Source organism: Arachis hypogaea, chromosome 14 (assembly GCF_003086295.3).
Source record: "Arachis hypogaea cultivar Tifrunner chromosome 14, arahy.Tifrunner.gnm2.J5K5, whole genome shotgun sequence".
Lineage (NCBI taxonomy): Eukaryota > Viridiplantae > Streptophyta > Magnoliopsida > Fabales > Fabaceae > Arachis > Arachis hypogaea.
This window is the reverse complement of record NC_092049.1, coordinates 96,044,550-96,071,752: the sequence shown is the minus strand read 5'-3', so window position 1 is coordinate 96,071,752 and position 27,203 is coordinate 96,044,550. Positions and strand designations below refer to the sequence as shown.

General features: G+C 37.3%; 1 pseudogene; it reads left to right on the top strand.

Moving 5' to 3' along the window:
- The first annotated feature begins 2,037 nt into the window (after nt 1-2,037).
- Nucleotides 2,038-9,599, top strand: LOC112742789 (probable polyamine oxidase 4; annotated as a pseudogene).
- Nucleotides 9,600-27,203: the final 17,604 nt, after the last annotated feature.

The window sequence follows — 27,203 nt, the reverse complement described above, 5'->3', positions numbered from 1 at the left end:
ACACACCCAATCAGAACTAGCATATCCATCGAAATCTCTGAGAAGTGAGTGGTAGGCAAGACATAGTGGGCAAATATTTGCTGCCAGGTCCTAGCCTCCTTAGACAGATATGTGGATAGCATCCCCTTGGGCTTCTTGTTGTTCGAATCCATCACCCAGGGGGCGTCTGGTGTGGCAATCACGCGCTTAAGTGCCTCATAGTCAAAAGTCATGGAGAGGAGAGCTACCTCTGCCTGCTGGTAGGCACAAGTGTCAGGAGTACCAACTATGCAAAGTAGTGCATCCCCTATGGCGGCCTTAGTGACCATAATCTCTCTACCCCTTAAGTGCACTGAATCCAAGCCCACTCAAAAGAAGTTATAGTAAAACTCCTTAACCCATGAGATGTTAATCCTTCTCAAGTCCCTATCAACGAAATCTAACCCCAACTTTGAGATGCGGGTGTTTATGGCACGCCTCACTTCATCTGGAAGGTTCAGCTTCTTCTCAATGTTCAGATTTTTCTTCTTATAACTGGAGAAGCGTAGCTCGCAGTAGAGGTTTGGGAATTTGATCGGGTCAGTGGGTGGTAGCAGCTGATTTTCCTTATCCTCTTCGTTTAGCGGATTCTTGGCATAGTTAGCATATGGTGAGGGGTTAGAGGTCTTATAGCGCTTCCTCTTTTTGGAGGTAATGGCTATAGCCTTTCCTTTGTCTGACATCCTAAAAAACAGAGATGATATAATATAAGCAAATAGCCAAATAGATACAAAGCACTCAAAGCAAAGCATATTCATGAAGTGAATAAAGTAAAGGGATTTCTTGGAATGCAAGCAACAGAATTCAGAATTCAAACCAAACTTTAAACCAAGAATTCAAACCGCATTTGCATATTACTCGTTTACTAAGCCTAGGAAACACCATATCCAAAATAATAATCAAAAGAGTTAAGTTGAAAACCAAAAGAAGTTAGTCGGTTAAATAGATTAAAGTTAGAAATCAATTTGAAAATCAGTGATATGGTGGTTACTGGCTCAATTCAAAAGGGAATGCACAAAATAGGAATGTAAGCACATTCACAATCATGAAATGCATCAAGTCATTGATGATGAAATATGGTATAGCTAGAAAGCAACCAATATGAAACAGACCATCAATCAATGCAAGGATTGCTAAAGTTATGTAAATTGGTGTTGGTGAAAGCAAAACCTAGCGAAACAAGTAATTTAAGCACATTTAACACCAATTCCAACAATGCATGCAAGTCACAAGGATTGAGATGAGGGCATAAAGGAATTGAATCGCAGTAGCCACATAGGTAGAAGGAATCATCAATCTTGTGAAAGCAAGCAAGTTGGGCTTAACTCTAAATGAAAACCAAGTTTATGGTCAATTTGAAAATTTACTCAATCATGCAATGCATATAGCAAATTAGCAGTGCAAGCAAGTAAAGAGCATTAGGAGCATAACCAAAAACCTGTAAACATGCCCCTGAGGATTTTTCAAAACCCTTTAGGTAACAAAATTCTATTTGACACAGAAATCATCAACTAGAGCTTGTTACACCAATCAAAGCATTGTTAATTCATGGAACATGGTTAGGAAAAATCCAACAGCATTTTAGCAGTAAATTGGCTATTTTCCAAGTTCAAGCAATCAAATTAGATTCCATATGTGTTCATCAATACTCAAAAACACAAAGCCATATAGATAAATTCACATGGATGTAACAAATAGCCAGTAATTCAGCGCAAAGTAAATTAAACAGCACAAAGAACAGCAGCAGTTCCTTTCATCAATCAAACACAAGCAAGCAGCATCAACAAATTAAATGAACACAGAATAATCCAAAAAAACAGAGCAATTTCACACAGCAACAAAAATTCAGATAAACCTAAATCCACTACTCAACCCAGATTCACTAACCACCTAAGTAAACTAAACTAACTAACTAAGCTAATTATACAGGCTAAACAGAATAATCTAAGCAAAATTAACTAAGCGAAATTAAAATTGGAACGGGAAAAGAAATGAACCTGGAAGCAGGGGAGTTGGAAGATGGAACAGAAGACGGGGAAGGAGAGTGGAAGAGATGAACTGGCCATAGCAGAACGGTGGTCTGGTGGCACAGGGGAGCTTGAGCCGACGACAATGGAGTCGCAGCTGTGCTCGTGGCAGAGTAGGGACTGGCTGCGAGGAAGAACAGAGAAGAGAGGGTTGAGTGGGAGAGAGGGAGTGAGGAAGAGGGGGTTGGGCGCACGCGCGGTGACGGCAGCGGTGGTGTACCGGAGTGCTCACCGGAGTGCTGGTTGTGGAGCGAGAAGGGAAAAAAGACGTTGGGTGAGTGAGGGAGAAGGAGAAGAGACGTTGGGTGAGGGACGAAGGGAGTTTGCACGACTGCGCTAGGGCTTCGCATCCCTGGGGTAAGTAAAAATTTGAATCCACGCGTGCGCGCATCGTGCGCGTCTGCGTGGGTGAGAAAATAAGGAAGTGGTGTGGAAGCGTCATACACGCCTACGCGTAGATGTAAGAATTGGGATTCGGCGCGGACGCGTACGGTGCGTGTCCCGCGGATGTGCTGGGCCAGAGGCACAAAAGAGGCCCAGAGTTGGCATAACTCTCGGGTCCTTTGGCCTGGGTGATACCAAGACGCATCGACGCACGCACGCACTCTGCGCGTTCGCGTGGATGGCTTGAGCTTATGGAATGGGCACGGAGGCGCCAAGTACACCAACGCGTGGGTAAGGAAACAGGAAGTGGCGCGGATGCGTATAACATGCGTCCACGTGGGTCGAGGCACAGAGTTGGCCCAAAAGTGGCACAACTCTCTGGTCCTTGGTCCAAAATGCTAAAATGTGCAGCCGACGCGCGCGTGCGCACGCTTGTGCGTGGCTTGGTTTTCTCTTTTTTGTTTTTTTTTTCTTAAGGCTCTAGACTAGCTAAGATGCAAAATTAAACATATTTTTGAAATATAGGGAATTTTTCGAACAAATTGAGGAAACTTGTAATCCAAGCAAAAACTCAAATTCAGAGAATTATCCCTAATTAAAGCATAGAATGTATAAGCACCTTAGCAAGCAAGCAAAATATGGCAAGAAGTAAAGAAATTATATACAATGGAACTCAATTCATTCATTCATTATATCTACAAGAGAATGGAAAGAGTTTACTGTGGTAGGGTGTCTCCCACCAAGCACTTTTAGTTTAAGTCCTTAAGTTGGACATTGGGAGGCTTCTTGTCAATGTGGCTTATGCTTGTATCCATCCTTGAACCTCCAAGAGTGCTTGTCCTTCAATCGGTTGTCAGAAGTTCCAACCATCTCCACTAAGCTTGAGTGAGGTCCTCTCCAAGACATGAGCTCCCAAAATTGACTCTCATAGGGTAATCCAGGATCCCATATCTTGTCCTCGCACCCATCTTCCAGTTGATTGCCTTGACTTTGTCCGGGCGACGAGAAAGTAGAATTCTCATGAAAGCACTAAACTACTCTCCTAAACCCATTTAATTGAGCATTACACCAATCCATGTTCTTCAATTTTGAGCTTCCAACCATAATGAATCTAGATTTACAATGCCAACCACTAAACATCCTCCTCTTTCGCTTAATTCCATAAAGCGCCCTAAGCTGGTCATCCGTCTCAAGCAGACCATACTCAAGTGGGATAATAAAGCTGAGAGTTAGAAGTTTTACCCACTCAAGCAAAGGATTAGATGGCGAACTAGGTGGAGGAGTTCCCAAAAGTCTTGATAAAGCATGCTCTACTCCCGTCCATCCTCTTCTAGAGGCTTCCACCACTTGGCAAGGTTTTTCAAGTTTTTCCTCTTGCCAAGCTTCCTCAAGTTCACATTCTTCTTCACTAACTTCTTCTATCTCCTCCCCATCACTCTCATCATAGATAGGAGGTCTAGTGAAGTCTACCTCATCATCAAGTCTAAGCATTTTGGGGAAAGACTCTTCAAACTCGAAAGGATCATATGTTGATGTGGACTCATCATAGATAGGAGGGCTTGTTGCTTGGAACACTTTTTCCAGTTCTTCACTTACAATGGGTTTTGGAGGTGGCACACCCTCCTCAACCTTGCATTCTAGTCCACCAGAAAAGGGCTCAACAAGATCGTCAAGGGGGTTGATCAATGTGGACAAAAAATCACTAGTGATGGAATCCACTTCGTGATCAATTTCCTTCAATTCTCCGTTTACTTTCACAACTTTACTCTCCTCTTTAACATCCTTTATGTGCTCAACATATCCCAAACATCCATCCACTACTTCTTTTTGTTCGCTAATCTCTACCTTCTCATCTTGTTGCCCTTCTTGCTTCAACTCTTCTTCCTCACCATGGAGCTTCAAGTTCATTTCCTCACTAAGCTCCTTGATTGTTTCTCCATATTCAACAATGGGGGTACTTAGGGTGCATGAACTTAGGTGGGATGTTAGGTGATTCAGGGCTTCTACCATGCTAGCTATCTTTGCTCTTATCTCCTCAAAATTAGTTTCATCCTCCTCTTGTCGCCTTAAGAGACGAGATTCAAGGTCTCTTAGTTCTAATATGAAGGCTTCGTTGGGATGTGGTGGTGGAAGATAGGGTTCAGTGTTTGAGGGAAGATTGTTAATGTTGGAAGGTGGTTCATATTGGTGGAATTCTTGAGGTGGTGTATGTGGAATTTGTGGTTCTTGGGAGTATTGGTGTTGGAATGATGGTTGTTCTAGATGTGGTTCATATGGTGGTTGATATGGTGTGTATGAGTTATGGTCAAATAGAGCTGAATGGTGGTGTGAGGCTTGTGAGTATGGTGTATGACTATATTGAGGAGTGGGATCACATGAATATAGTGATTGTGGTTGACAACCACAATGAGAGTCATCACACACATTGGATTGATACACATTAGGATCAGGATTATACCCATAAGAGTTCATAGGAGGTTGTTGCTATGAAGGTTGTTCATAAGCTTGAGGTTCCTCCCATCCTTGATTTCCAAATCCTTGATGTATATCCTCATTGGAGCTTCCATTTCCTACAACATAGTTTGAACTACACTCATAGCCAAAAGGATGAGAATTCATAGCGAAAGAAAAAATAAAAACAAAGATTAATAAGAAACAAAGAAGTTAAAATCCTGAACTAGCAAAAACTAGCAAACAAACCAAAATTCAAGCTATTCACAATATATACAATAGCCAATAACATAGCACCATTGTGTCTCCGGCAACGGCGCCATTTTGATTTAAGAGAGTTGTCGTGTCGGTATAGAATTTCACACAAAATGAATTCTCGTTGCAAGTATAGTTCTATACCAACAAACAATCCTCCCAATCAAAAATTTCGTTGTCACAAATAACAAACCCCAAATAAGAATTAACCGAAGTATTTAGACTCCGGGTCGTCTCCCTAGGAAACAATGTAGTGCTTAATTATTGGCTATGAAGGGGTAAAGGGGGGGTTTTTGGTTCATGAGATGGCAAGAAAGTAAATTAAGTGAGAAAGTAAAGAAAGCAAAATAAAGAACTCTTGGCTAAGACTTAGGTAATTGAGATCACCATCCTTGTCAACAACCCAAATATTGATAATTATGAGAGGCCAACCTATTAAGTCTACTTCCCAAAAGCTTTAAGTACGTAACACTTACTCCTAAGCTTGAAGTACGTCAAATAGGTTTGATCACATCAACCCTTAAGTCCTAACCTACCTACTAATTAACTTAGTAGTGGGTTAGCGTCAATGGGTATCAAATTGATCACCATGGATTCTCAATTCACCAATTCCATCATACCCAATAACTCAAGTTTACCCAATTTCCTTGGCTTAGACCAAGAGTTGACAAAACTACTCAAAAACTAAAGAGAACATTTCATCAAACACATAGAGTGCAACAAAAGTAAATATCATAAATTGCAAGAATAATAAAATCTAACAACTACTAAATGCAAGAAAAGTAAGGTCACAACTCAATTCATCAATTAAAGGAACATCAACATCAAAATTGCATTAAATGTAAACCAAATCTAACATGAGTTCATCATCACAAAAGAGAGTAAAATGAGAAATTAACATCACAATTAAGAGAATCAAGATGTAAAGATAAGACATTATAAAGAAAACAAGATGAGATAAAGTGATTGAACATGGATCTAAGATAATCTAACCTAATCCTAACCTAATTCTAGAGAGAAAAGGGAGCTTCTCCTTCTAGAAAACTAACTAAAGGCTCATGTTGGCTAAACTAATTGCTCCCCCTTTGCTTGGACTTCAATTCTGCATGAAATACACTCAGAAACAAGTTGGATTTGGGCCTGGGTAGCTCAGAAATTGCCCCCAGCATTTTGCCTTTAAGTGGGCAATGTAAGAGTATTGGCGCATGCACGCCATGTGCGCGTGCGCGCCATGTGCGCGTGTGCGTCAATTGGCAAATTTTCCATCCGCGCGGATGCAGCATGTACGCGTGCGTGTCTATGGGTGAGACCACTTTTGCGCGTGCGCGCCTTGTGCGCGTGCGCGTCCCTTGATGCATTCCCAATCTTTGTTTCTTCATGTATTCTCCCCTTTGTATGCTTTTCTATTCATTTCTTCCATCCAATACTTGCCTTATAAACCTGAAATCACTCAACACACATCAAGGCATGGAATGGAATTAAAATGAATCAAAATTACCAATTTAGGGCTTAAAAAGCATGTTTTTACAATTAAGCAAAATTCAAGGGAGAATCACAAAATCATGCTATTTCATTGAATAAATGTGAAAAAAGGTGGTAAAATCCCCCAAAATAAGCACAAGATAAATCACGAAATCAGAGTTTATCAATGGTCAATACAAGTAAACTGGTTGCAGTAGAACTTAGAACTGTTTGATAGATGCAGATTTCAAGAAACTGTGTTTAAATTTTATACGTCATATTCGAGTTGTTAGCATTTTATTGAGTGAACAGCCCAAAATGGAACACGTAAGTTGTGTTGAAGTTGTTACTGACCTACTTGTTTGGTGGCCTGTTCTCAAACCAATAACATTTCTATTTAGAATAATATCTTAATATTGGTGCTTTTGGTTTATTGAATTTTCGTACTTTATACAAGGTCATGAAATGGATTATGATGATGTAGGCAATCCAAATATTTTGAAGTGATTACTTCTATTGACTGTTCCTTTCACCAATTACTATGTAATTGAATTCTACCCTGAATAGGAGCAAATAAAATATTTGTTTAGGTTAGTATACTAGAGTCACGGGATAGGCTTGGTGACCGCATTAATACTGATTACTCCTTTGGTTGTCCTGTGGATATAGGAGCATCATGGTAGAGTTCAAATTCTTCAATGGAACTACCTTTGTTTCTAACACATTGTATTGAAGATAAAAGATAAACTTAATTTTTGCTTTATTTTCCAGGCATAAAGATCAGTTGTTTCTTGATTATTTTTTAGGCTACATGGTGTCTGCAATGAGAATCCCTTGGCTCCGCTGATACGTGGTTTAGGGCTTATGTTATATCATACCAGTGGTGATGACTCTATCTTATATGACCATGATTTGGAAAGGTAATAATCAGAATAATTATTTATCTTTCTGCAATTCAATTTAATTGTTGCAATTGGAGGTTTATGATGCAGCAATAGTATTTTTTTTAAATCCTTCATAGTTATATGCAAATTTGCCAAACTATAATAAGTCTTTGATAGCCCTATTATTGATTTGTCTCTTTTTTTCACTTCTACAACTTCTGCTTTGTTGTAACCACTTTTTGCCTTTCCAGTTGCATGCTTTTTAACACAGATAGTCATCAAGTTCCCCAACAAATAGTCATGGACGTTGGGGAAACTTTCAAGAGAATTCTAGAAGAGGTAAGATCTAGTAGCTTATGGCTTGTGCTGCTTTTTATTCCTGAAGGCAATCACAATAATCTTAAAGGAAATCTAAAGGCTTTTCTGTTGACATTTCTAGACAGGAAAAGTGAGGGATGAGGATCCTGATGACGTGTCAGTTCAACAAGCAATTTCGGTTGTGCTGAATAGCCATCCAGAACTAAGGTAAGAGATTTACCAGATGTTAAGAGAAGATACTCTCTTTATTCCAAAGTATCTGTCACTTTGAAAGTTTGGTATATTAACAATGCAATGCATTTGGATTTAATTTATATCAAGATTCATTTCAGTTATGAATGTACCAAATTTCCAAAGTGACATATATTTTGAAACAAAGAGAGTAATGTATAAGCATTGAGGCTTGAAGTTTTTCAATCTATCCTTATAGCTGACAAAGTTTTCTTTTCAGGCAGCAAGGACTTTCCCATGAAGTGCTACAATGGTATATATGCAGAATGGAAGCTTGGTTTGCTGCTGATGCATATATGATATCACTGAAAACCTGGGATCAGGTGAGTTCCTCAATATTTCTTAAATGATACAAGATCTTTATTACCCTTAAACTTCCATGTCAAGTAATTATATCAATTTTCTTACAGGAACACGTCCTTTCTAGTGGTCATGGACTAATGGTAGAAGGATATGATCCTGTTATTAAAGCTCTTGCAAAAAAATCTGGATATACGCTTGAATCACAGGCATGCCTGCATAATTTATCGCATGACTTAGCTGCATGGTCATTTTTTTTATTTGTTATGGTAAAATGAATGGAGAAAGGAAAAAGAAATTATTACAATTCACTATGTCATGTTTGAAGTAGTGAGGATACCAAGGCCAGGATATATAAAGATGGGAGGGGAAAAAAGCTAAAAAATAAATATTTTTTCACTCGGAGATTTGGATCAAAATTCATTTTAGTTTTCAAACTCATTTAACTGTAACTTGAGTCTAAAACTTTGATGTGGCAGCACCCAATTTATAATCTGAACCCGGCAAAGCCTTAAAATGCTTCAAGTTTGATGCGCTAAGATAATCCAATAAAACTGTTGATGAAAAATAATGCTAAGATTTATACCATTGAATTATCTTAGGCATCATTTGCCAAGTTTAACTTGATCAATCTTATTGCATTGTCCTCTGAACCCATAGAACTTTGAATTTATTTTAGTTTTTATTAATGTTAGTAATGAGAATACATGTCTTTATTCTGCTGTATCTTACCCTCTTCTGGTGATTAGGACTTATGGTGTAAGGTTTTGATCCTTCTTTGAAACCTCACCATGTAGGGTGACAAAGATATCAAATGGGTTCAATAAGATAATGGTCACACTTGAAAATGGCACCTTACAGTGGATATGGCACCTCCAGCTTGCAACAAATAAACAACTAAACTATTCCTGGTTTTACCATTCTTGTGACTGTTGCTCTAGAATATTACATTACAATTTGCAATTAAGTGTAGTACCACTAACATTTAGCTCAAGGAATTATCTTTTGTAGCTAAAAAAGTTCACAAATGTTCCAGAAACAATTATGTATGATCTAAGAGAAGGAAGTTAAGAGGGCTAGAGGAAGGAGGAACAACAAAGAAAATAGAATTTATGTTGTACGGTTTCTGTATTTTTTTTTTCAGTTTTTAGTTTTGGAATTCGAACTCGAGATTTATTTTGTATTTGAGTGTTAGTTTTTTAATGTATAAAACAATTATCCCAAAAATTATATATCACAAATTATTGTTTGATTTATCTTGTACTAAAAATTACATACTATATTTGTAGGTTTGGTAATAAAAAAGGATTAAAAATTTATATTTTGCAGCGGTGAAGGTAAAAATAAGAAAAATAATTTTTTTTAAAAAATTTTATAAGGCTATTGCCACGCTTTTAAAGCGTGGCCATACAGTGGCTACCGCCATGCTTTAAAAAGTGTAGCCATATTTTCTCCTATCGGCACGCTTTTAAAGAGTATCCAAAACAAATATTCTGGGACGTTTTAAAAGCGTGGCGATATGTGCACTTTTCAGTACGCTTTTTAAGCGTAACTATAGGTTAAGACCTATGGCCACGCTTTTTAAGCATGGCCAGAGATGAAAGCGTGCAAACAAAAAAAGCGTGCCGATAGCTCAAAAAGTGTGGCGAAAAGCTATCGGCACACTTTTTTGCACATTTTGGTACGCTTTTAAAGCGTGGCAGAAAGCTAATTTTCTTGTAGTGCTTTGATCTATTCCTAGCCATTTCAACCTGAAATCACTAACACACACATTAAGGCATCTAGTGGAATCAAAGGAAAATTAAAATTAACCAATTAAGGGCCTAAAAAGCATGTTTTCACATTTAAGTACTAATTAGGAAAAATACATGAAACCATGCCATTTCATGGAATAAATGTGGGAAAAGGGTGATAAAATCCCCTAAATTCAGCATAGAATGCACCACGAAATAGTGTTGCATCAAATCTCCCCACACTTAAACCAAGCATGTCCTCATGCTTAAACCAAGAAAGAGACAAGGGTATTAACATTTATTAAAATGTAAACTAACTAAATGCAACCTATTCTAAATGCAACTATTTAAATGAATGCAACTACTTGGTCAAAATAAATCAATTCCCAAGAAAACCAATATAAGCATAAGGGCTAAGGGTATTAACAACCAAGACATACCCCACAATTGAATTAAGTTATTAAATATTTTATAAACTTGCAAGAAAGGATATGATTCTAGGTGAAAACATGTAATTGAGCAATCGAACCCTCACCGGATGTGTATCCGCTCTAATCATTCAAGTGTATGGGGTTGATTCACTCAATTTCCTTCTAATCATGCTTTCCATGATTTGTTTTTTATCTAACAATCAACAGTTATTCTATGCATGCATACAAATATCATGAGGTCTTTTCCATGGGTTGTAATGGGGCTAGGGTCAAGGTAGGGATGCATATGGTCAAGTGGACTTGAAATTTGAATTTTTGATAAGCTTAGACTTCCCACCTAACCTATATAACAACCTATACAATTATAAACAACCTAACTACCCATTCTTCACTTTTCACACACTCATGCATTCTTTTCTTGATCACAACTCATATGCATTAATTATTATTGGGCTTCACTTTGGGGCATTTTGTCCTCCTTTTTTTATTTATTTTCTTTTTCTGTTTTTTTCTTTTTTTGATATATATTTTTTTCTCTTTTTTTATTTTCTCATCATTTTTTTCTTTATTTGAAATAAAGTATATACAAAAGTATCAATGCATATGGTTTTACATTTAATTAACACATGAGTATGTACCCATTTCCCAAGATCTTCAATGAAAATATAAAACCACCCTTTTTCTCAACCAATGTCCCAAGTTTTCCCACACTTGAATGATACACACTCACTAGCCTAAGCTAATCAAAGATCCAAATAAGGACATTTATTGTTTTTTGCTTTAAGGCTTCTAATGTGCTAATATTAAGAACAAGTGGGTTAATCGTCGGCTCAAAGTTGGCTAACAAAGGAAGATAGAAGGTAAGGCTATTTGGGTAAGTGAGCTAAAGGAAACAATGGCCTCAATCATATAAATGCATGTATACACAAAATAATGACATAAAGAATCAAACAAATCAAAGATTACAATCATAGAAAGAGAATAATGCGCACAAGAAGGAGGATAAGTGGTTATAAGATGTAACCACACAATTGGGCTCAAATCTTACAAGCTTGTGTTCTTAGCTCAAAACATGTTCCACAATGTATAATGCAAGCAAGTTTGATGAAAAATTTTTACTCAAATCAACTGGGATGTCAATGCCCTATAGATAAATTCCTTGAAAAAATTTCATTATTTTGACTAAGCTTATTATGTATATTATATATATATGCAAAATTAAGAAAATGCAACTAAAAATCTTAAAAGACCTAAAAATGAAATGCACAAGTGTTGGGATTAGAAATTTGTCACCCAAAAGAGCCGACTGGTCGGACGACCTCCCCACACTTAAAAGTTTGCACCGTCCTCGGAGCATTCAAAGATGAACAAGGGGTACGGTGACTTGCCAAATTGCCACCTTCAGCTAGTGGATCAACCGATTGCTGTGTGTTTTTTTGTCCCGCTTCCATTTTTGCTTATGATGACTCATCCTGAAAATAGAAGGCAGGATAGTGAGGATAGTAAATGCAAAAGTGAGGAAGCATAAATTGTTGGAATGAGGTAAATCACTAGAATGAAGTGAGTGACCCAATGTGTGACATTAATGAAACAAGTGTGCGAGTTCTAAGATGCATGCGGTCTTGAACACACACTAGCATAAGAAGAACTATGTCACAGTTACACAAAAAGGAACATGAACTTCACTCATCCTAATGTGCTTGAGATGCTCTAAACTCGTAGGTTAAGACAACCAAACAAGTAATAAAGAAGCATGAAAGCATTCAAGCCAAAAATATAATGGATGCATATGATTAAGAAACACCATGCATTAAGATAAATGCACAACATCCATCAAGAAATTGCCTAAACAAAGAAAAGGGTTCAAATCACATGGTGGCCAAATCATGCAATTCGAAGGACTTAAAAAGCTTGAGGGCAATTCTCATTCAGTTGGTATTCACAAACGTTAAGCATTGAAAACTCAAAACCAAGCAATGAATTGTAACCTCAACAAAGAATCCAACAATGAATATCCAAAAACAATTGTGCTAAAATAGCATTCAGTTAATAGGCAGCAATAAACAGTAAACAAAATTAATAATCCAACACTTATTATGAAAAATAGAAAATATACAAAAATTAAACTAACTAAAAAACTAACTATCTAAAAGGAATGGTTATAAATGGTGTTTGGTAGTGTTGGATGATGGGTAGGAGAAGGGAAGAAGAGAAGAGAAGAGAAAAGAAGGAAAGAAATGGAAAGAAGATGAGAAAAGAAGGTGATGAGAGAAGGCTATCCACACGTGCGCGTGCAATAACGCGTACGTGTGGTGATGGTGAAATGGGTGCGACGCGTACGTGTGGGTCACGCGTACGCGTGGTGGCTTATTCAGAAAGGTACGATGCGTACGCGTGACACACGCGTACGCGTGAGTGAAGGCACAAAGTTGGCACACTTCACGCACAACTCTCGGGTTTTTGGCTGGGAGGTAGAATTTTTGAATCCACGCGTATGCGTGGGTGACGCGTGCGTGTGGATGGTCGAGAAAACTTGGGTCACGCGTACACGTGGGTTGATGTTCTGTTTTTCAAAATTTTTCTATGTTTTTGCACCAAACCAAGCATTCCAAACCTCCAAATAACTACCAAAACACCATAAAACCTTATTTAACATACAAAACTACCAACTAAACTCAACAAACTAATCAAAACACGAAATTAAACTAATTTTACCAATATTTACAAAAGAGAAAAAGGAAAGATGTTACCATGACGGGGTGTCTCCCACCTAGCACTTTTGTTTATTGTCCTTAAGTTGGACTTAAGGGGAGCTCCTCATCAAGGTGGCTTGTGCTTGAAGCCATCCTTGAATCCCCACCAATGCTTGCATTTCCATTGTCCTCCGGGATCCCAAATTAGGCACACAAGGCCTTCAAGGAAGCTTAAGCAGGTGACAAGGCCCCAAAGTTTATGCTTGTCTGTGTATATTCCGGGGTCCCATACTTTGTTTGCCAACCCCCTTTCTTCTTGATCTTCATGCTTCTAATTAGGTGACTTGGTTGGCAAACTTCTTGAATTCTCCTCAGAACTCCTAATCCTCATCCTCATTCCATATAATTGAGCTTCACTCCACTTCTGGATTTCAAAGTTTGAACTTCCATCCCCTATGCACCTTGATTCAAATTGCCTACCAACATCCAACTCTTTCTTACTCTCTAACCCACAAAGAGCTCTAAGTTAACCATCTGTTTCTAACAATGCATATTGATATGGGCCAAGGAAATTGAAGGATGAGATGATTACCCATTCAACTTGTAATTTGGATGGTGACTTAGCAAGGAAGACATCCAATGGTCTTGACATTATAGGCTCCACTTCCTTTGACTCCTCCTTGATGGCTTCCAACTTTTGACAACCTTCTTCAATTTCTTCTTGTTTGTTAACTTCTTCCAACTCTTTCTCATTAATCAAGTCATGTGTTGGAGGTTGTGCACCCTCCTCAACATCAGTTTCACATTCAATTGGAGAAGCTTCAACAAGATCACCATTGTCACTTGGTGTGGGGTTGTCTTCAATGATGGAACTTCCTTCTTGTTCAACCTCCCCTAGGTCTTCTTCCACTTCTTCTTCTTCAACTATTTCCATCATTTCCACTTGTTGTAAAACACACTCCATTTCCTTATTCTCAAGTTGAGACTCTAAAATCTCCCTCGCACTCCCCTCTTCGGTTGCTTCTCCACAATCATCCGTAGTCATGTTTTGCTTGTGGTATGAATCCCACAAGTCCAACTTTTGATGGACGGTTGCTTGAAGCCGATCTATTGATTCCTTGATACGATCCTTTGATTCTTGTTACTCGTCGCTAACATAAGTAGGATCATATTGCTCTTGGATTGATGGACATGGATATTCTTCCATGGAGGGTTGTGATGGACGGGAGAATTCATCATGTGGTTGGAAAGGAGGTTCATCAAGGTTTGGTGGTTGGAAGGTGTTTTAGTTGTTGGTAGAAGATAGAGGTGTACGGGATATAAGCTCTTTGAAGGCAGAGGTGAAACGAGTGAGTGTGGTTTGGAGCTCTTCTTGCTCTTGAGAAATGATGCCAAGTGTATCATCCATAGGGTAATGACGTTGAAGTGGTGGTGGTTCTATGGGTACTTATTCATAATGGTTATAAGTGTGTGCATATGGAGGATATGGATTGGGATTGTGTGGAGGTGATTGATGGAAATAGGATGTGGATTGGTAGTATGGTGGTTGGAATGATGGTGTTTGAGGACTATGTTGAGAGTATGGTACATGAAATAATGGTGGTTGAGTGGCATAATCATGATAAGAACCATCATATCCATTGGAATGATATGCATCATAGGAGGGGTTGTAATCATAGTAGCTTGGTTGAGGAGGTTGCCATGGTGATTGCTCATATGAATATGGCTCCCTTCTCAAGAATTCATCTTTCCCATAATGTCAGCCATCATTCAAGTTTCCATTACCTACAACATAGTCATAACCATATCCAAAACCACAAGGACGAGAATTCATGATAGCAAGAGAGAATAAGAACAAAAACTAAAAACAAATAAAGAGAACAAACTCCTACAACTACCAAAAACTAACAAAGAAGCAAAAGGCAAACATATTCACAATATTCACATATGTACAATAACCAATAACAAACGCACATGTGCAATTCCCCAGCAACGGCACCATTTTTTATGAACGGAATTTTCGTGGTATAGAATTTCACAAATGAACGAAATCTCATTACAAGTATAGTTTCTAAACCAACAAATAATCCTCTCATGCAAAAAATTGTTTGTCACAAGTACAAACCCCAATAAAAATAACCGAAGTATTCAAACCTCGGGTCGTCTCTCAAAGGAATTGCAGGGAAGTGTTCTTGTTATTGGTTATGGGGTGTATATTTTGGGGTTTTGGATAAGAGACATGAAAGATAAATGGCAAGAAAGTAAAGAAAACTCTAATGGTAAAAAGGTATTGACAAGGGTTGATGGTTAAGGATCTATATCCTTGTCACTAACCACAACATGATAATTGTAAGGATCAATCTCATTAAGTCATCCTCTAACAAGTGAAGGAAAGTCAAATGAGCTACACCAATCCTAATCCATAAGTCCTAACCAATCACTAATTAACTTAGTGGAAGATAGAGTCAATGGACACGAATTATCAAGACTTGGACAATAGCAACTCAATTTCACCTAAGTTACCATCCCAAGCCAAGAACACAAAAATCTACTCTAACATTCTTTCAATCATTTAATCAAACTCTTGGAAGGCACAAAAAGAAAACAAGATAGAATTGCAAGAAAAGTAAATCTACACTACCAATTGCAAGGAAATTAGCAACAATAATTCAAATCAACAATAAGAGAAATAAAACCTAAATTGCATTAAAAGGAAAAATAGGAGAAATAAGAGTGCATTAACAACAAAGTAAACAATTACAAGAATTCAAATGCTAAACTAGGAAAGCAAAGGTAGAGGAACAAGAAAGTGAAAAGGAAAAGTAAATCAAAGTAAGAATTAAACCTAGACCTAAGAAATCCTAATCTACATCTAACCAAATTCTAGAAAGAAGAGAGAGCTTCTCTCTCTAGAAACTAACTAAAGCATGAAAAAAACTAAACTATGTGTTCTCCCCCCTTGACTCCTCTTGATTTCTGCATGTAATAGTCTCAGAAATGAGTTGGATTTGGGCCTAGGAAGCCCATAAATCGCCCCCAGCATTTTCACTTTAATGAGGTCACGTGTGAGCTACGACGTGTACGCGTGGATCACGCATACGCGTCGCTTGGCATTTTTGCTTTCCACGCGTATAGGTCATGTACGCGTACGCGTCGCCATGCGACTTCATATTCCACGCGTGCGCGTCTGCTGCGCGTGTGCGTCAGTGTGTGCATCCCAAATCCTTGATTTTCCATGATTCCTTCACTTTGCATACTTTTCTCTTCATTCCTTTGATCTATTCCTAGCCTTTTCAACCTGAAATCACTAACACACACATCAAGACATCTAGTGGAATAGGTGAATTAAAATTAACCAATTAAGGGCCTAAAAAGCATGTTTACACATTTAAGCACTAATTAAGGGAAATACATGAAACCATGCCATTTCATGGAATAAATGTGTGAAAAATGTGATAAAATCCCCTAAATTCAGCATAGAATGCACCACAAAATAGTGGTGCATTAGACTTCAGCTTGCCGATTTGTTAGGGGATGATATGGAGTTGACACTTTATGGCGAACTCTGTAACGGCTTAAGACAGAATCAAGCTGTCTGTTGCAGAAATGAGTACCTCCATCATTAATCAGTGTCCGAAGGACACTAAATCTGCTGAAGATGTTCTTTTGGAGGAACTTCATCATTACTCTAGTGTCATTAGTAGGTGATGCTATCGCTTCAACCCATTTCGACACATAGTCTTCTGCCACAAGGATGTAGGTGTTTGAGTTTGAAGGTGGGAAGGGTATCTTGAAGTCTATGCCCCATACATCAAATAGCTCAATCTCTAGGATCCCTTGCTAAGGCATGTCGTGACCATGAGGCAGATTGCCAGCCCTTTGGCAACTGTCACAGTTACGGACAAACTCTCTAGAATCCTTAAAGAGTGTGGGCTAGTAGAAGCCACTTTGGAGAACCTTTGTGGCTGTTCGCTCACCTCCAAAGTGTCCTCACAGTCTGAGCCATGGCAATGCCATAGGATTCTCTGTTCCTCTTCTTCGGACACGCAGCATCGGATTATTCCATCCGAGCATCTTTTAAAGAGATAGGGTTCATCCCACAAGTAGTACTTTGCATCATGCATGATTTTCCGGGCTTGCTACCTGTTGTACTATTTGGGAATGAATCTTATAGCCTTGTAATTTGTAATGTTTGCAAACCAAGGTACTGTCCGGATGGCATAAAGTCACTCATCTGCAAAGGTTTTGGATATGTCAGTGAAGGGGGGAAAAGTCCTTGCCACTAGTTCAATCTGAGACAAGTGGTCAGCCACTTGATTTTTTGTACCCTTTCTGTCTCTGATTTCTATATCAAACTATTGTAGGAGTAATACCCATCTTATGAGCCTGGGCTTAGAGTCCTGCTTGGTGAGTAGATACCTCAGAGTAGCATGGTCAGTGTAGATAATGACCTTAGATCCTACTAAATAGGATCTAAACTTGTCAATAGCATAAACCACTGCAAGTAATTCCTTTTATGTAGTGGTATAGTTCTTCTGTGCATAATAAATGACGTGCAAAAACTTGTCATGTCTCTGCCCCCAGAACTGCGCCAATGGCATGACCACTGGCATCACACATCAGTTTGAATGGTAAGTCCCAATTGGGTGCAGAAATGACAGGTGCAGTGACAAGCTTGGCTTTTAAGGTCTCAAATGCTTGCAGGCATTCTTGGTCAAAGACAAATGGAACGTCAGTGGCCAAGAGGTTACACAGGGGCTTTGCAATTTTCGAGAAATCCTATATGAACCTCGTTTAAAATCCTGCAGGTCCTAGAAAACTTCTGACTGCCTTGGTATTAGTAGGTGGTGGCAATCATTCAATCACCTCCACCTTAGCTTGATCCACTTCTATCCCCTTGTTTGAAATCCGGTGCCCAAGAACAATGCCTTCAGTCACCATGGAGTGGCATTTTTCCCAGTTTAGAACCAAGTTTGTCTCTTGGCGTCTTTTCAGAACTAGGGCCAAATGATCAAGGAAGGAGTCAAATGAGTTTCCAAAGACAGAGAAGTCATCCATGAACACTTCAAGGAACTTTTCTACCATATCAAAGAAGATGGATAGCATACATCTCTGAAAGGTGGCAGGTGCATTGCACAGGCCAAATGGCATTCCCCTATAGGCAAACACACCATATGGGCAGGTGAATGCTATCTTCTCTTGATCTTGTAGATCCACTGCTATTTAATTGTACCTAGAATATCCATCCAGAAAGCAATAAATAGCATGCCCTCACTACAAGAAAAAGCAATATTTGTAACAAAAAAAATTGTTACAAAAAATCAAAATTTTGAAACAAAAATTTTTTGTAACAAAAAAAGGGGCCGTTGCAGTATGTCCCGTTACAAAAAGTTTTTGTAACAAAAAAATAGAACTGTTACAATTCAAAATGATATTTTGTAACAAATTTTTCTGATACAAAAAACCAGAGGCCGTTACAAAGTGGTAACAAATTTTGATATTCAAGGTATTTTTGGTGACAATCTATTTTTTCCTATCATAAAATTTTGTTACAAAATGTATGATTTTGTAACAAAATGTATGATTTTGTAACATTTTTTTTCTTTAGTTACAAAAGCAAATTAATTATTTTGTAACAATTTTTTTAATACAAATTGCATGCATAATTTACTAAATTATTTTTTAAATTAACTAATATATTAACTATTTTAATAACCAAGTCTACATCTATATAATATGCAAAAACATACATAATTCAAACAAGATCCTTTTAGCTAAAATTGTTTTAAAACAAAATAACATTAGTGAGTACATTGATTAGTTCTACAAGTTATATGTCTTGCATAAGTTCAACCAAAAGTTAAAAGTTCTAACATAGATTAGTGTCTCTATGAATCAAAATATTCTTGAGCCCTCAAGATAGCATGTGGTCACCATTTCAGCACTCCTGTAAATAAGAAAAACTAAAATAAAAAATTAGAAACAAGATATAATACTAATTATATTTTTTTCCATTAAGTTTTATCTAAAATATTTAGAAAAATTTTGGCAGAACCTCCCCTAAAACATGTATATTTCCACCGTCTATGGTTCCAACAAAAACAACCAATTCACAACTTATGTCTCATCCAATACACAACCAAATTTATCAAACCAAATAATAGGACATTTATCATTTATCAACCATGACACAAGTAAAACATAACAAATAGATCCATATACAATTAAGCTATACTAATAATATATAAATCATCTAAGAATATGTATTAAAACTATAAGCAATTTTAGGAGTACCTTTAATCATCTAATTGAAGTAAGATTTTCAATAAGTCATCAAATTCATATAAGTAGTGGAAGCCCATAACTTCCTTGTTTAACAGATTAAATCCCCTTTCATGCAAATTTTTAAGACGAAATGCATATGCAGCCATCAAAACATCTACATTATTCTCAGTGGCAGTACATGTCACCCCCCATGTCTTCTGAAGACTGCCAATAATGACCAAAAAATAAATAATGAATGAAATACTGGTAAAGAATCCATCCTAAGGTAAAATAAAGATTCAAGGCCCCACCTAAGGATGGAGTTTGATATATACAACATCAATTTTCCTTCTTTCAAATCAAGGAGAAAAAGAAAAAGGAAAACAAAACACCCCAAAATGAATCAAGTCCATGCAATAAAATATCATAATTCACTTGAGTTATGTTCACTAATTGACAACATATATATTTAAATATAATGAAAAAGATAAAAAAGACAAGATATATACTGAGATAGAGTTGATGAAGCATAGTAAGTATGATGCAGAACAATTTTTGTATGTTCATAATAACTTTGCCACATTAATTAGCTTAATAAGCAACACCTCAGAGCTTAGTGTTGCTGTTGCAGCATCATCCATCAGCTTTTGCATTGAATAAGAATGCAGCTTTTGGTGTAAAAAGATAGAATCCTATTATATTCTATCCCCATTATATATCTGAGTCCAAAATTATCTCAAAAGTTCAAAGCCTATTCCTGATTTCAGGGCCACATCAAGATCAACACTCTATATCCCTCTTTCCATATAAGTCACAGTCACACATTACTCCACCATCAATTGAATACACTAAGCTACATTATATAAATCAAGCATTGTATAAGGGAAGCTGCTATCTCATCAGGCATGGATTGCAAAGATTATATATCAAGTTATGAATTATTATCCAGTCTCAGAAAAGCAAGCAAAGCATTTAACAAACTCACAACTCTTTCAGAAAAAGGTTTTCTAACACATTTAAAGTGCAATGTCAATTGCATCAAAAGTATATGGATCGTTGACTTAGCCATACATTGTATTAACCAGATAGGAAAACTTAAAATTTCTATCTCATGACAATGCCATTAAGCAAGATAACTTGGCATTGTTGTATATACTTTTATAAAATTCAGAGTGGGAGTCTATTTTCTCAACAAAATTGACTGAAATGCAGGCTTGCAGCTTTCTTACTTACTGGCCTCCTCATATGTCGAACATCGAGTTCGTGACACCTCATTCTTATCGACTTCAAGTCTATTCCCCAATATTCTACATCCTTATCTTGCGGCAAATTCAGAATGTATGTCACACCTTCCTTCTTGAGGTGATTGATGTCTTCAGATTTCTGTGGTTGGGATCCCACAATGAGATTGTCAGTTATAAGTGTCTAATTCATACTTGAAATAAATCAATCACAGATTGCATCAGCAGCAGCAATCATATTACTGTGCTATGCATTTTATATAATAGACACAAATTAATACATCACTAACTGTTCTTTCTAGCAACTTATACAAAATGCAAATAATTAACAAAGGAAACCCATCATTCTATCAAACAGTTGGCAGCCATAACTAATAAATAGGAAAAAAGAGGAAACAAACCCAGATCGTGGTGATACTCATAAGGATTCATCATCATCCTCTTCATAGCAGTGGTATTGCTGGTGGAGGGTTTATGCTTCTTCCTCATCAATGCCTCTTCATAGCAGTGGTATCCGAGTGACAGGATACGATTCAAAAGCAGCGACGTCCAGAGGGGTAGACGACGGCATGACAGCAGAAGCAGAAGAGATTCTGTTCCTCGGATTCAAAAGCAGCTAACAGCGCAACCTCGAACCCCTCTCGCGTGTTCTGTTCCTCGCATCAACGGCGGCTCAGCAGCGACTTCGCGGGCTCCCTCTCTCCCTCCGTGAGCTCGCACCAGTGACGGCCTCCTCACAGCTCCATGATGGCAACAATGGCGAACCTGCAGCAGATGCGACAGCAGCTCTCTCCCCCTCGGCGATCTCTGGCCTGACCCGTGGCTCTTCTCTCCACGCATCTTCTCCCGGCGAAATCGACGGCAACGGCGAGGCATGTTACGGCGGCAGCAGTCCCCTTTTCCGTCGGCGACATCCCCCTTCTCCTCTCTTCTCCTCGCGCAGCTATTCATCAAACCCTCTCTCTTTCCTATGTTTTCTGTGGGGGGTGTGTGTGTGTTAGCCTGTTAGGTTAAAGGGGAAGGGGGATTAGGTTTAGGATTTAATTAAAAATTAAGGTTTTTTATTTGGAAATTTAAGGTTGAGTTTTTATAAAGAAAAATGGATAAAATAGATATTTTGATAAAATTGAATGATGTAATAATAATTTTAAAATTAAATGTATTTTATTAAAATATTTAACAACATAATTTATTAATATATTGTTCATTTTTAAGAATTATTTTTAATTTAAATTATAAAATAAATATATTAATTATACTTTATAAAGTATCGTTTAAACTCAAAATATCAATTATTTAATTTAAATTATTTAACTCTACATTATTTTTTTTATTATAAAAAATTTAATTTCAAATTATATAAAATAACCAACTATAATAAAATTCACAAAAATATTAATTAACTTAACTCTAAATATTCATAAAACTAATTTAATTACTTTAGATTAATTTTTTAAAAATAAAGAATTTAAATTAATAAAATAAACCATCATTTATTCATAATAGAAATTACTTAAATTAAACTATATAATTCTTCCATTATTGAATTTTAATCTCTATCATACAAAATATTAAATTATAATAAAATTACATAAGAATCTTAATTAATAAAATTACATTAAGAAAAATGGCGAGGATTAGGATTAGAGTTTGAACAGTGTGTGTAAATTAGGTTATCTTTTATTATTGAGAGTTAGAATAAGGGTTTTTATTTTTCACATTTGTTTTTATTTTAAAATTTTAACTATTTTTATTTATGTTTAACAATTAAATTTTTTAATTTAAAAAATTAATTTTTAGTCAACATTGAAGACTTGATTATTAGTAAAAATTATATATTAATTTTATAAAAAATATAAAATAATATATACTATTTTTAAAAATTAATCATTTAATCTTTAATTTTATAAAAAATAATTAATTAATACAAATAATATTTTAAAAAATTAAATTTTTGAACCAAAATAAAATTATCTTAAAGATTTTAACATTTTAAAATAATTTTTTTAGTTACAAAACTTCTTATATTTTGTGACAAACAAATAACTTGTTACAAATAATATTGAATTTTGTGACAAATTAATTTTTTGTTACAAAATAGTTAGAGTTTTTGAAACAAATGGATATTTTGTTACAAAATATTTTGAACTTTTGCAACAACTTCATCTTTTGTTACAAAATATTATAAAATTTTGCAACAAAACACCGATTCGTTAAAAAAGCCAATATAATTTGTAACAAAAAAAATTAAGTCGTTACAAAATAACAAAATGTTTTGTAACAAATTATATTGTTGTTACAAAAAATTATTATTATGTAATATTTTAAATTTGTTACAAAGTTTTTGTTACAAATATTCCATTTTCTTGTAGTGCCTACTAGTCTCTTTAGCATTTGATCAATAAATGGTAAAGGAAAATGATCCTTCCTGGTGGCGTTATTGAGCCTTCTATAGTCAATACACACATGCCACCCTGTAACTGTCCTTGTAGCGATCAGTTCATTCTTTTCATTATAAACCACTGTCATGCCTCCATTTTTTGGAACAACTTGTACAAGGCTCACCCAGGAGCTGTCAGAAATGGGATAAATAAGTCCAGCCTCCCAGAGCTTAGTGACATCCTTGTGTACTACTTCTTTCATGGCTGGATTTAGTCAACTTTGTGGTTGCACCACTGGTTTGGCATCATCCTCCAGCAGGATCTTGTGCATGTATCGGGTCGGGCGAATACCCTTAAGGTCACTTATAGTCCACCCAAGGGCGGTCTTGTGAGTTTTGAGCACTTTAATTATTGCATCTTCTTCCTTTGGCTCTAAGGCAGAGCTTATGATTACAAGATAGGTGTCTCCATCTCCCAGAAATGCATATTTCAGGGAGATGGTAATGGCTTGAGCTCAAGTTTTGGAGGTTTATCATCTTTTTTAGGAGCACTTAAAGTCTCATGTATTTCATCTGCTTCCTCCAACTCGAGTCTGGTAGCCATGTTTACGTCTTCCACCAGTGAGTCGATGATATCAATGCTTAAGAACTCCTCTGGGGTGTCTGGATGCTGCATGAATTTGACAGCATTCAGCACATATTCATCCTCATTGACTCTTAGGGTTTACTTCCCCTTTTTGCACATCAATGAGGGTTCTTCCTGTAGCTAGGAAGGGTCTTCCTAGGAGAAGGGATGCACTCTTGTTCCCATCCATATCTAACACCACAAAGTCAGTGAAAAAAGCAAAGGGTCCAATCTTAACTATCATATCTTCAACCACTCCTGATGGTATCTTAATAGAACCATCAGCAAGTTAAAGGCATATACGGGTTTGTTTGACTTCATCAGTCAAGCAAAGTTTCTTTATTAATGAAGTAGGTATTAGGTTAATGGTTGCTCCAAGATCACATAGAGCTGTCCTTGTACAAGCATTCCCTAGAGTGCATGGTATCATAAAACTTCCAGGATCCTTAAGTTTCTCTGGCAAGCTGTTTTGAATGACTGCACTGCACTCTTCAGTGAGGAGGGCTGTTTCTATCTCTCTCCAATCCTTCTTATGACATAAGATGTCCTTCAGGAACTTAGCATAAGAAGGTATCTGTTCAAGATCCTCTGCAAAAGGGATATTGATCTCTAATGTTCTGAGATAATCCGCAAAGCGGACGAACTATTTATCTTTCTCCTCTTGACGGAGTTTCTGAGGAAATGGCTGATAAACCACTGTTTTATGATTTATATTGTGTTTAATTGTGTGGTTTTATCATGATCCTTACCCACTTATTCATTAAATTAGCATGCATTTAGATTTCCTTCCTGAATTTATTACATGTTTGAAAACTGCTTCCTAGAGACTTTAATTATTTATTTTTAATTCTCCTCTATTCCATTCGATGCCGTGATCTGTGTGTTAAGTGTTTCAGACTTTACAGGGCATAAATGAGTTGGAGATTGGAAAGGAAGCTAGCAAAAACGGAAGGAACACAAGAATTTGAGGAGATAACCAGCGAGAAGTGACGCAGTCGCATGGCTCACGCGACCGCACGAAGGAGAGCAAATCGCAGTGACGCGGCCGCATGGCTCACGCAGCCGCGTGGATTGGAAAAGCTCAGGCGACGCGGTAGCGTGGACGACGCGAACGCGTGGCAAGGAAAAGCACGAATGACGCGTCCGCATAGATGACGCGATCGCGTGACATGTGCGATCTGCATAATCTGCAGAATTCATTGGGGACGATTTTGGACCCTATTTCGACCCAGTTTTCGGCCCGAAATAGCAGACTAGAGTCAGAGAACATGCAGAAACAAATAACATATTCATTCAGAGACAGTTTTAGATCTAGTTTTACTCTCTTAGGTTTTTCTCTCTAGGTTTTAGAATTTTAATTTTCAATTCGTCTTAGCATTGAAACATTGAGAAGAGTTAATTCCTCATCAAGACTTCATCATTCTAGTTCGTTTTCTCAACTTCGTTTCATTCTTCCATGTCCTTTGCTTTGTTCAATTTTGTCATTTAGATACTTTTATGATTATTTAACGCAAGGATTATTTCTTTTTAATTCAATTTCAATTCCAATAATTATGTCTTCTTTTAATCCCCTTTCATGTGTTATGGATTTATTATTTACAATGCGTGAGTAGTTTCTTTACTTGATGGAGAGTTGATTAAAAGGAACTCGTGAGTTGGAAGGATTGAAGGAAAAATTTGTAATTGGGTTAAATGTTAGATTGCTATCCTGTCACCAACGCCAATCCCTTTGAACTAAGTGGGTTGCAACTTGTGAACAGATCTGGCATTCCAACTTGTTTGACTTTCCCTTACCTAGTAAAGGATAACCAAACAGAACAACCATTAATTATAAATTAATCTTACAATCACTCCGTCAATAGTAGAAATTCCAACCGATCAACTCCCAGTCAAGGCTTTTATTCATATTATTTAAATTTCCTCAATTTACATTCCAATTTACTTAGCTTAACTTCTTGGAACATCTGATTAATAAGATAGCACACTTTTCTGCAACTCGTTGGGAGACGACCTGGGAGTTAAAACTCCCAGTAGTTTTTAATTCAAACTCTCTGTGACATACTTCTAAATTGATAGGCAGATTTTCGGTGAGTTAAGAACTATACTTGCAACGTAACCATTTTAATAATTTTTAATTCACCAGCTTTTGCGTCTCATCAATTTTTGGCGCCGTTGCCGGGGAGTTGCAATAGAGTGCTAATTTTATTAATTAGAATTTATTTATTTGCATTTTATTTTATTTTGCTTCTATGAGCTGCATGTTTCTTCCGTCAAATGACGCGTTCACTTCCTGATCCACGCTTGCTAATATTCGATCCTGAAATTGAAAGGACAATTTCACGAATAAGGCAAGAACAACGTCGGTTAGCCCGCTCTGAGGGCGGATCTGAAAGTGAATCTGAGGAAGAAACCAGCCCCCGTTCTACTGATTCGGTTGTTTTACGTGCAGAAAACATGGCAGTTAGGAGATTTACCATCCAGGAGGAAGGAGCCCCTGATTTTACAATGCAACAGTTTCAAGCGCATCATCCGGCGGTAGCTACAGATTTTGAAATAAAGCCCGCACTGCTAAATTTGATGCCCAAGTTTCATGGCCTACCTGCTCAAGAGCCTATCAAGCACTTGAGAGATTTCCAGGCAGCCTGTTCTACTGTCAGGCGTGATGGCACTGATGAAACTTCAATTCTGCTGAAAGCTTTTCCGTTTTCTCTTGAGGGAAAAGCAAGAGAGTGGTACTACACTCAACCCCTAGCAAATGTATCCAACTGGGATACACTTAGAAAGGAGTTTCTGGAGAAATTCTTTCCATCTGAAGTTACTGATAAGCTAAGGAAGGATATCTCCACAATGGTTCAGGATGACAATGAGACTCTCTTTGAATACTGGGAGCGCTTCAATAATCTTCTGGAAGCATGCCTCCACCACATGATTGACAAGATCGTGCTACTCAGCTATATTACACAGGGTATGAGGCCCCAAGATAAGACCATATTGGAAAGTGCCAGCAATGGGTCTATGAAGAAGTACAAGACCACTGATGAAGCTTGGCAATTGATCAGTGATTTAGCTGAATCCACTAGGAACCACAGACAGAAGCAAGGCCACTCAAAAGCTGTTGCAAAAGTATCTTCTAGCAGAGAGACTGATGCTCTAACTCAAAGCATCTGTGAGATGACCAACTTCCTGAAGCAAATACAGTTGAATCAACAAGCTCATCAAGCTCAACCTCCTCCACCACAGCAAAACCAACAACTAGTCCCACAAAGAATTTGCGGAATCTGTGCTGATTATAGCCATTACACTGATGAATGCCCGCAGCTCCAACAAGAAGACAACATGGTGGCATCCACTCACAACTTCTATGACCGCCCCAACCAAGGGTACAATCAAGGTGGAAATAATAACCATGGATGGCAGGACAATTCAAACCAGAATTGGAGGGACAACAATAACAGGGGAGGAAGAGATAATCAGGGAAATCAGAGGTGGAATAATAACAATAATAGG